The sequence below is a fragment of the Hermetia illucens genome, chromosome 5 (assembly GCF_905115235.1).
Source record: "Hermetia illucens chromosome 5, iHerIll2.2.curated.20191125, whole genome shotgun sequence".
Lineage (NCBI taxonomy): Eukaryota > Metazoa > Arthropoda > Insecta > Diptera > Stratiomyidae > Hermetia > Hermetia illucens.
The window spans coordinates 113,859,997-113,870,669 of record NC_051853.1 but is presented as its reverse complement, the minus strand read 5'-3'; the positions used below and the strand labels follow the sequence as shown (position 1 = coordinate 113,870,669).

General features: G+C 41.0%; 1 long non-coding RNA gene across 1 annotated transcript; it reads right to left on the bottom strand.

Annotated features, from left to right (window-relative positions):
- Positions 1 to 6,491: 6,491 nt before the first annotated feature.
- LOC119657593 lies at positions 6,492 to 6,955 on the bottom strand. The gene is made up of 2 exons (XR_005250147.1): positions 6,694 to 6,955; positions 6,492 to 6,630 (listed from the first exon to the last, which is right to left on the bottom strand). It is a non-coding gene; the product is annotated as an uncharacterized LOC119657593 (long non-coding RNA).
- Positions 6,956 to 10,673: the final 3,718 nt, after the last annotated feature.

Below are 10,673 nucleotides of genomic sequence, written 5' to 3'. Positions count from 1 at the left end.
GTACTTCCAATTTTTAGAATCATCTTCTGAAATCTTCAGTCACAAGCTTTAACTTCACCAAACACTTTCAATAAATTTCTACGACCTTCTCTAGCATATCTCGCCTGTTGCTCTTATAAAATACAGTGGCGTAAATAAGCTTAATCAATAGTCATCATTACACGATCGCTTCTCACTTAAAACTAACATGAATCACCTTCTCTTTAGCTATAAAAAAATTCAAAACCGTTTCCGTTTACTAAAATTTCTTATTTATAATTTTTTTATTCGTTTATTATCATTGCAGGCGACTTTAGTGGTCATGTGGGTAAAAAGGCAAACGGTAATAGGCGCAATGGAACGTGCAATGAGGGTGGTGAGCGTATGGCCGATTTCGGAGACACTCAAGACCTTGTAATTATGAATATATGGTTCATTATTATTATTATTATTCTGTTAAGGGAAAGTCGCACCGCGTCCTTGAAGAACTATTGTGCCCCTTCTACTGGTTATAGGGTACCTGTTGATCATAGTATCTCAAGCAGGCCTGTAACCGTTAGGAACCTTAGTACGTTCCCCACTTCCAGAAGTTTCAGCTTTGCATCTGGTATTAAGTGTTCTCCCAGATGTATCGACCTACTTTGCACAAGTGCCGGACACTGTTCTAGGACGTGCATAGAGGTTTCGTCCTCCTCCTCACAGAACCTGCAGGCAGTATCCGTAGATATCCCTAGCTTCCCTAGGTGATAGTTCAGCCGACAATGACCAGTGAGAATTCCCACTATGATTCGGAGGTTCTTTTTGGTGAGGTTTAAGCAATCCTTTGTACGCATGGGTTCGTATCCCCCAATAAGCACCCTGGACTGCTCCATCCCTGGTAGGCCCGCCCAATATAGTTCCCTCAACCGTTTCTCTTCGTTTCTTAGATTCATAGCCATGAAACCGTTTCCGATTCCACAGAAGGGTTCTGGCCCGTATAAAGGCATCCCTGCTCCCTTCTTGGCTAGTTCGTCCACTTCCTCGTTGCCTTCCAACCCAGCATGGCCTGGAACCCAAAGTATCCAGACCATGTTGGACGAGCCGAGTATATTCAGTCTCTCAAGGCATTCCCATATCAGTTTAGAGTTCACCTGGGCCTGGGCCCGTATAAAGGCATCCCTGCTCCCTTCTTGGCTAGTTCATCCGCTGTCTCATTGCCTTCCAACCCAGCATGGCCTGGAACCCAAAGTATCCAGACCTTGTTGGACCAGTTTAGAGTTCACCTGGTTGGACCTAAGTGCCTTGATCGCTGCTTGGCTATCGGTGAGAACAGCTATGTTCTGCCCCCTGTAGTTCCTTTGCAGATTAAAGGAGGCACATTTGTCTATGGCGTAAATTTCCGCCTGGAATATGCTAGTGTACCTACCCATTGGGCCAAAGTACATTTTCCTTGGACCAATGACACCGGCACCCGCTCCCTCTGCTGTGAGGGATCCGTCAGTGTACCAAGTAATCAGTTGCTGGTTTAAGCCATATGGTTCATTATACAATTGTCTAATCTTTTATATTTTATAGCGGAAACAGTAAAACCCAAATCGACTATATCCTCATAAGACGCTGACATTTCACCACTGCCAATAAATGCAAAGCCGTTCCCTATAAGACCACTGCACCTCAACATCGACCGTTGATTGCAGTCTTGCCATGAGGGACACACTGGCCCGCCGCGCATTAAATGGTGGCGATTTCGTGAGATTATCAACCATTACGAATGTAGAAGAATCGTGGAACCAAGTTAGAAATATTGTGGCGCGGCAGGATTCGCAGCATTCGAAATTTATTTCGAATGTTGCGAATGCGAACAAATAGATGGCGCGGAACTATCCACTTTGTAGAGCTGGCCACGGGAGTGGAAGACTAGCGAGGTGGCGCGGCAGGATTCGCAGCATTCGAAATTTATTTCGAATGTTGCGAATGCGAACAAATAGATGGCGCGGAACTATCCACTTTGTAGAGCTCGCCACGGGAGTGGAAGGCTAGCGAGAAAAGAGTGCCATGAGTTAGGGGCAGAAAAGAAACACATGAAGGGAGATAATTCTCTTCTGCCTCTAACAAGCAAATAGTCACTTCGCATTTTCTTCATTCTTTAAATAAATTATTTAATAAAGTCTAATTGTTAAATCTATCGAGTATTGATTGTAAAAACCCAGTCTATGTTCCGGTGTACCTAAAAAGTGTGGTTTGCAAAGAATTGGACTATTAAAGTTAAAATATGATCCATAAAGTGGTGTATGCAACCTTCGGTGTCACCAAGCGATAAAACGCTCGCCAATTTTATAGGAAAACCAATCGGGAAGCAGAGCAAGCGATCGCTATCACTCGCCTTCTATCTATTCTAATCTATATATTCTATCTATACGATAAACTGGACACTCGGGTTGTTGAAAGAGATCTGCATGACCTTGTCAAAAGCGCCTTTTTATCACTCCTGTTTGTTCTTGTGACACATGACGTCCAATATCTAGCACAACAGAATTTTTCTGTAGATCTAATAGTTATTTCTAGCATCAGATCCTTTTATTGGGGCTGGTAAATCCACCGGTTTTTCCGCGTTTTAATCGCGCATCCGCGTCGTACCCATACGGCATTTCAAGTCGTGTAATTAACTCCCTAGTCAGATTGTCGACGATCTTGGCGGCGAAATGTACTGCCTCTCGTTCAGGTGACCCAAGACATCCGTTAATATTTGTTCGATTTTGCCCTATTTGTTGAAACACATTGAGAGTCCAGTCATTTCAATTAGTAATCTGAACCTCAACACCACCCTCAACCATTGTAATGAAGCACCACTTAGACTTGAAGAACTACGACCTGGTATGCCGTAAGGCCTACTATTGGAGCAGCCAGACAAGTGGAACAAAACATGTCGGGACACCGGAAGCTAGACGCTTCAGGTATGAAAGGTTTTGTGTATTTCTTTTGTAAAGAGATTTGAGTGTGCATTTGTCCCATTAGTATGTAGCACGTAATAGATGCATATATTATGTGAAAATATCCACTTTCAAGTGATATTGACAGAAGCGACAGGTTTGACCTATTAAAATTTTGTTAGTAATAGTGCGATTTTCACCAAATTTGGTATGATCATGTTCTATGATGTAGCCTATATCGTGATTCTACGGTGAACTTAAGTGGGGTTTTCCTGCCAATTACTAAAAACTATAGTAATGTACTCTCTAGGTATCGGTATGGAGGGTAATTCGGAGCCTAGGCACCATACAGTGACAGCCTCCTGATTTTTCTTAGATTTTTCGGTTGGGTAGTTTCTGAGAATGGGTCCGTTAAAGAAATGATAATTTTCAACGCCCGCACTTCTCACCTTTCCAACAAATGTTAAAACTAAGACCGGCTGTGAAAAGTACTAGCCAAGGATGTAACTCACTATATGCGTGAGCGTTCACAGTTCCCACGTTTCTAGAAAATTTGGTGCCAATCACTATAACCGTCTCCGAGAAAAATGCGTGTGACGGACAGACAGACAGTAAACCGATTTTAATAAGGTTTTGTGTTGACACAATTATTAATCTGGCGTCAATCAATCCACCAAAAATTGGCTGATGAAAAACTGACGGACTAATGTGTACTTCTACACAACCACTCTAGACTGACGTCATCGTCAAGAACTCGACATGAGAGGTTCGAAAGGGATGGGCTTCACTTGTCAGCGCAACTGAAGCCGAGGAGGCAATAAAACAAATGAAATCGGGGAAAGCAACAGGACCTGACGACATCGCATCTGAGCTCTGGAAAGCGAAGAGCTGGGACCCAACACTGTGGCTCAGTGAATTCTTTAACCGGGTTATTCAGGAAGGAAGAACATCATCTGACTGGCAAGAAAGTACCCCTGTTCCAATATGGAAAAAGCAAGGTAGCCCAGCAGAATGTTCAAATTACCGTCCGATCCGGTTACTTTTCCATACCATGAAGATTTTTGAACGCATTCTTGACAACCGTATTAGCGAAATCGTTGAAATAACCGTGAATCAAGCCGGATTTGTCAAGAACTGCGGAACTACTGACGCAATATACGCTGCGCAGTTACTCATGGAGAGACACCGTGAGAAACATCGCCCTCTTTACATTGCCTTTCTGGATCTAGAGAAAGCGTTTGACCGTGTACCACACGAACTCATCTGGTATGCTTTACGACAACACTTCGTGCCAGAAAAACTCGTGCGCTGGGTTCAATTGCTCTACCATGATCCGAAAAAAAAGGTTCGAAGTATGGCGGGTGTATCAAAACCGCTTCGTGTCTCTGTTGGTGTTCATCAAGGAAGCGCCCTCTCACCACTCCTCTTTGTTCTTGTTATGGACACCGTCATACGGGACATCCAACTTCCAGCAGCCTATACAATGCTTTATGCCGATGATGTTTTCCTAGCATCTGATAGCAAAAATGATCTCGAGCGACGTGTTCAAAAATGGAATGATCGCCTCATGCAACACGTTCTCAGATTGAATTTAAACAAAACTGAATTTTTGACGACCGATCCCCATGAAACAGACACAGTCACTGTCAGCGGCAGAGATCTGCCCAGAACTGAGCGATTTAAATAACTCAGGCCAACGCTATCAGCCAATGGAGAACTGCGTTATGAAATTGCTTCACGCATTAACGCAACCTGGATGAAGTGGCGTTCCACAACTGGTGTTCTTTGTGATTGACGTATCAACGAACGTCTCAGATCTAAAATTTATCGCAATGTCGTCCGTCCAGTCGCTCTCTATGGTTCTGAGCGTTGGCCGACCATAAAAGACAATGAATGGCGTCGTCGTCGTCGTAATGGAGACGAAGATGCTATGTTGGACTAGTGGCGTCACATGTTTAGATCACATCCGAAATGAGGATATTCGCAATCGTTATGGGGTTGCACCGATCGTGGAAAAGTTGCGAGAGAGGTGTAAAGTACTTAAACGCTCAAATATTAAAACACAAAATAATTTCGTCACTTTGTCTTTTATTTCTTACTCGGGTCGTATCTATTCGACCGAGATCTTTCCTCTTCTATCCTCTCCTATGTTATCGTTCCACCGCGTATCTCCGATTGAGATCCTTTCTTATCTTAAAGCGTAAAACTGGACAAGTGGAAGGGTTTCAAGCTAAACCGGTTTTCACACACACATATTCACCACACACATGTATTATTGGAAGATCTCCGTCGAGATCTGTTCCCAATTTTCTCATTTGTGTAGGATTGCAAGCTATGGTAACAAGTTAGTACGTCTACTAATTGCGTGTTACCATGCTCGTCCTACACGTTTAACTAAACCTCTTCCACGACAATTATTACATAGTTTTCATCCGATTGCGCATTGATAATCAATGAGTCGGAGACACTTTAACTCTCATTGCACATTCCGAATACGAAATAAGTGAGAGATATAGAGCTCATATTTTGTCTCAGTTTTAGCTTTTTACACATTTCGATTTCACCACTTAACAAGAGGCGTCTTCGATGGTATGGTCGCGCAATTCGTGCAAACGAGAATTCACTTGCCAAGAGTGGTCTGAATATCGAAGTCGATGGTAAACGACCAAACAACGGTGGCTTGATACGCTGGATGGGGATTTGAAAGCCTCGAGATTGCACCCAGATCAGGCATTCGATAGAGCCAAATGGCGAAGCCGATGACGACGAGCCGACCCCGCTTGTGAACGGGACAAAGGCTGAAGAAAAAGAAAGATCAGCCATTGTCACAGAGGATCAATTTGCCATGATTCTTTCATTCAGACTGACGCCAGACTGATAAAATACTGATCGTGGGAGGTTAGCCTTAAGCTTCAGAGCACTCCCTGTTCTTTCTTTCTTATTCCAGTTCAGTTTAGATGACAGTTACCAACGCACTTTATTGGATAATTCAAAAAATTTTATAATTGAACTTTGCTGTGAATACCATTTTCTCAACTATTAATCGAAGTGCGTTGCACACCATATACAAGATCCCTCATTTTCAGTTTTCGTTTGGCAAATTTCACGTAGACTCACGGCAAGTAAACTAGGTGTTTTTGCGTTTGCTTGGAATAATGCCGTTTGAGGCGTTCCATTCTGGACTGGAATAGTTCTTTCAATTTGGTGTCTACGCAATTCAATTACGCTCGTCTAAATATCAGCTAGGCTGACCTCAGTTTGCTCATGAGTATTGCCGTTGTTTAAACTACTTCCATATAGTATGTGGGTCAAACTATGAATACCATTCTATCGTATACAATCGCAAATAAATGAATTCCTGGAGATAAGCGAGAGCTGATACTGATAACGACTCCATAAGAAAGCTGCCAGTGTTTTGTTGTTTTTAATCAAAATCCTCACCCACTGGGGTCCATTGTTAGAAAAACAAACTATCGAAACTGACTATTCCGAATTGGATAAGGAGCTATTCGTAAAAATTTGCCAGAAGCTACCTTTCCTGTGAAGCATATAGTTTGTGCCATGACTAGATATTTTCAATGCATACGAAAAAGACTATAACACTTCGTTTAATAACGGACACTTCTATTGATCTTCATATTTTGTAACACCTTGAGAAACATTTTTTTAATGTTGCAAACCAGTTGTTATTACCGAAAATTTGTCGCCGGGAGCTGCTGGATTCAGGTTACGTTTTCACAATCTGTGCGTGCGAAATCAAGATAAATATCGTAAATCAACCAAGGGGAAAAAGAATTCTCACTACCTGTCGACATTTGTTCCGATGATCTATAAAACCCCCATCACATCTAAGTTGCGTCCTAAAGAGGATGCTTGTTTTGATCGGCAGTTCTGGGGTCTTTGAGTAAATAACCTTACGAGATTCAGTTGCAATCAGACAAAAACAGCTAATAAAAAGCACTACGCTCAGAATTTTTTGATTAAAGAACGTCATATTCCAGGAACGCAGTTGAATGTTCAAGTTCGAAAGCTTTAGGTATACTATCTTTGGGTTGACATACGCGCTCCCAAATGTCGCGGCTAGAAAGATGGCTGGTGATAGCAGTGGTTGTGGACTTTTGGAATCTGTTCAGGACTGGATCGTAAAAAGCTTCTTTGAGTTGCTAAATTGGGATTAGTAGACAAAGTCGCAGCAACGGGAACAAGTTGAAAACCAGAAGGTTCATATTTCAGGTATGAGAGGCTTTTTAAGGTTTTGCTTTGTATAAAATAAAATGTCTTTCTGTTTATCACATGCACTTTTCTCCATAACGACTATATCGATTGAAATTGAAATTTGGTGGGCATATGGGAACTATATATTCGCATTCAGCCAGACATGTGTGAATGTAGGTATATAATATATGCGTGCTAATGAACTTTACGGGTAGTGCCTAATTCACATAGATATATGTAAGAAGTAAATCGGAAATATGGGTACGATCAATTTATATACGTGCATATATGTGTACAGTATTCGGAAATAGGCAGTTTGTTTGCTTAGGGTGAGCGTAATATCTATGGCTGTAATATGTACGTATGTCTCGTAATTTGGAAAAATATGAAGGATTATGTTGGATTTGTAGCTATATACGGATAGAAAAATGTGCGTTGAAATTTCTTACATAAGGTGAACACAAAACCTTTATATCCGAAGCGCGAGCTTCCGGTATTCCGACTTGTTTATTACATAGATTGATAGCTTAACTATCCCAGAATATGCTGCTAAATGAAATTCATGTTCCTTTAGATTTCACGAGCTTTGAACCGAGCGATTATCTGGTTCAGGCTCAAGCTGGAGCTCCGGGGAAGTAGTTGCTTTGTGTCGTTACGTATATAGCGCTACGCAAAATATGATTAAATTTTGAGCTGTGATTCTTCATATTGCGAAGAATATGAATCAACCTCTGGGATGGTAGCATATTTTTTTTCAACAGCTGCACATTTTTGATTATTTTCAGCTACATTCAGGTTCATATTCATAGAAAATAAGTTTGCAATAAAAAATTGAAACCTTGTTGGTTTGGGATAAAAATTGTAGTCGCTGCACGTTCCACAATTGAAGAACTTTAGTTCATCGGATTAATGCTCCGTAAGTTTGTTTACCTCAGCTCAACTTATTCAAATAACGGTTGCTTAAACTATGGGTAACATATATAATTTGACTAAATTCCAATTAATTCATCCCATCAAAAAAGCACTAGAAAATTAGCGTTCTAATGTGGTACGGCGAGGTATAAAATTAGAGCTTTCCGGAAATTCATTTACTTTAATTTTTTAAGGCTTTATGATTCACTGCCGCACTTTTCTCCAAAGTGAGGCAGGACTCATTTTTGGAAACTACCCAACCTAAAAATCCGAAAAAACTCAGGGTGGTGTGCTTAGATGAAATCTAGGCCTCAAAATATGTCCCACTCCTATACCTTCTCAAATAAACTCACTAATAGTATATTATCTACCTTTAGAAATGTACTGGAAACCCTCCTTAGGTTCAACCTAGGACTTCCAAATTTTGTACCGGCATAGAGAACAATATTTGGGATACACGTACCAAATTTCATTAACGCTAAAGTTGTAGCAGTTCAAACTTTCAATTTCGCCGAATTAACTGCTTCCAAAGCCATGGAAATAAGATGCTGACGTCATAATTAACGGGAATAATTGATATTCGCGTGAAATATTAAAGTTGCATTCATGAAGAATCTCCCCAGCCTTTTTGAGGTTTTATGTAAAATATTTATGTGAAATCTAAGTGTCGAGAGATGTCCCTACTTCAAAATCTGCTCAAATAAACTTACTAATAGTATACTACCAACTTTTCGAAATTGACTGAAAAACGCCCCTTAAGTTCATCCTAGGAATACTTAAGCAGCACTGACATAGAAGGCAATCTCGTGCATACACATGCCAAGTTTCATGAAAATCCGTCATAATTAACGAGAATCATTGACATTCGACTGAAATATTAAAATTCCATTCATGAAGAGTCTACTTCTACCCAGCCCTTTTTAAGGTTTTATTTGCAACCTTATTAAAATCGGTTCAATGTCTCTCTTTCTGTCCGCCTGCCTGTCTGTCTGTCTGTCACACGCACTTTGCTCAGAAACGGCTATGTGGATTGAATGAAATTTGGTGAGAAGGTGGGAACTGTGAACGCCCAGACATGCAGTGAGTGACATCCTTCTACGTTGAGATTTAGAGGGATCCCCATACATGTAAAAGGGGGGTGGAAAAATTTTTTGCACCAAATATAATGACGTGGGGTATCAAATGAAAGGTCTTGATTTGTACTTTTCGAAGCCGGTCTTAGTTTTGAGATTTGTTGGAAAGGCGAGGAGTGGGAGGGGTGGAAAGTGATGATTTCTTTAACGGACCCATTCTGAGAAACTACCAAACCAAAAAATCTAAAAAAAATACATGAAGCTGCCCCTATATGGTGCCCAGGCCAGAAAATACTCTCCATATCAATATCTGTTCAAATTAAGTTAATAGTATATTACTATATTTTTGAGAAAATTGAGTAAGACCCGGCTTAAGTTTATCTCAGAGTTATAAAAGTTGGTAGTAGTATAAAGTATAATATGAAGCATATTATCCCCAAGTTTGATCAAAAACATATTATGGCTAACAAAGTTACAGTAGCTCGAATTTGTCTTTACCGTGTAAATTTACAACCCGAAGTACTAAATCTGACATGCTAAACGCATATACATAACGTGCTACATACAAAACAGATAGTTCTACACTCAAATATACTCCTGCAAGAAGCGAACAGAAATAGCAACAGAAATAGTTTGGGGTGTCCTTCAGCATTAAAACTCTGACACCTGCCATTGTACCGAACGTGTTCCCAGTTAGCCAGCATTAGCCCCATTAGTCCCAGAGCTTCTGACATTTCAGTTGCTGGTTCGGGTATCGGCATGTACACTAAAGCATCCAAGGTTTCTTTCTCCCTACACTATAGCGACGAGGTACCCAGAGGAATTCTACCGTATTTAATTTAGAGTTCAATAGATTTCTACAATTTTCGGGGTAACCAGTGGACTGCTCAACACTCTCAATTGAGCTTGGCTATCACTACAGATTGCGACACGCTTATCCTTCAACCGCTTGTCAAGGCTACTGCCGGTATATTTCAGCCTGAAAGACTAAATTTAGAGCACCGTTTTTTACAGCGGGGCCAGTCTGGAGTGAAAACCCTTCTGTTTCACCTTAACTGGATAGACAAGCATCGTCCAAATGGTAGCAACATATATCCACATTACAACATGAGATATAAGTCCTTATGCACACGCAAAGGTCCGCCTGCGCCACCTGCAAGCTATGAGAGCTCGTTTTATCTTTAACTTTGCATGTTTGCTAAAAACACGCTTCTGGTCTCAAAGACCTCTCAGAATGTCATTTCTTCGGAGAGTTGGGGGTTCACCTTTAGAAGGCAAAGATGATTCAGTTTCGTTCTTTTTAAGGTTCTGTGTAAACCGAAACCTTATTAAAATCGGTTTATTGTCTGTCTGTCTGTCACATACATTTTTTTTCACCGAACGTAGTCATGTTACGGGGGGGGTACAAAATGGAAGGTCTCAGTGGGTACTATATGAAACAAGTCCGGAAACCGGAAGCTTGGCGCTTCAGGTATGAAAAATTTTATTTGTTTCCGCTTTAAGTATATTTGTGTGCAGAACAATCCCATTTGCACGTTGCACGTCATATGTGTGCATTTAGCATGTGCGACTACTCACTTTAGTA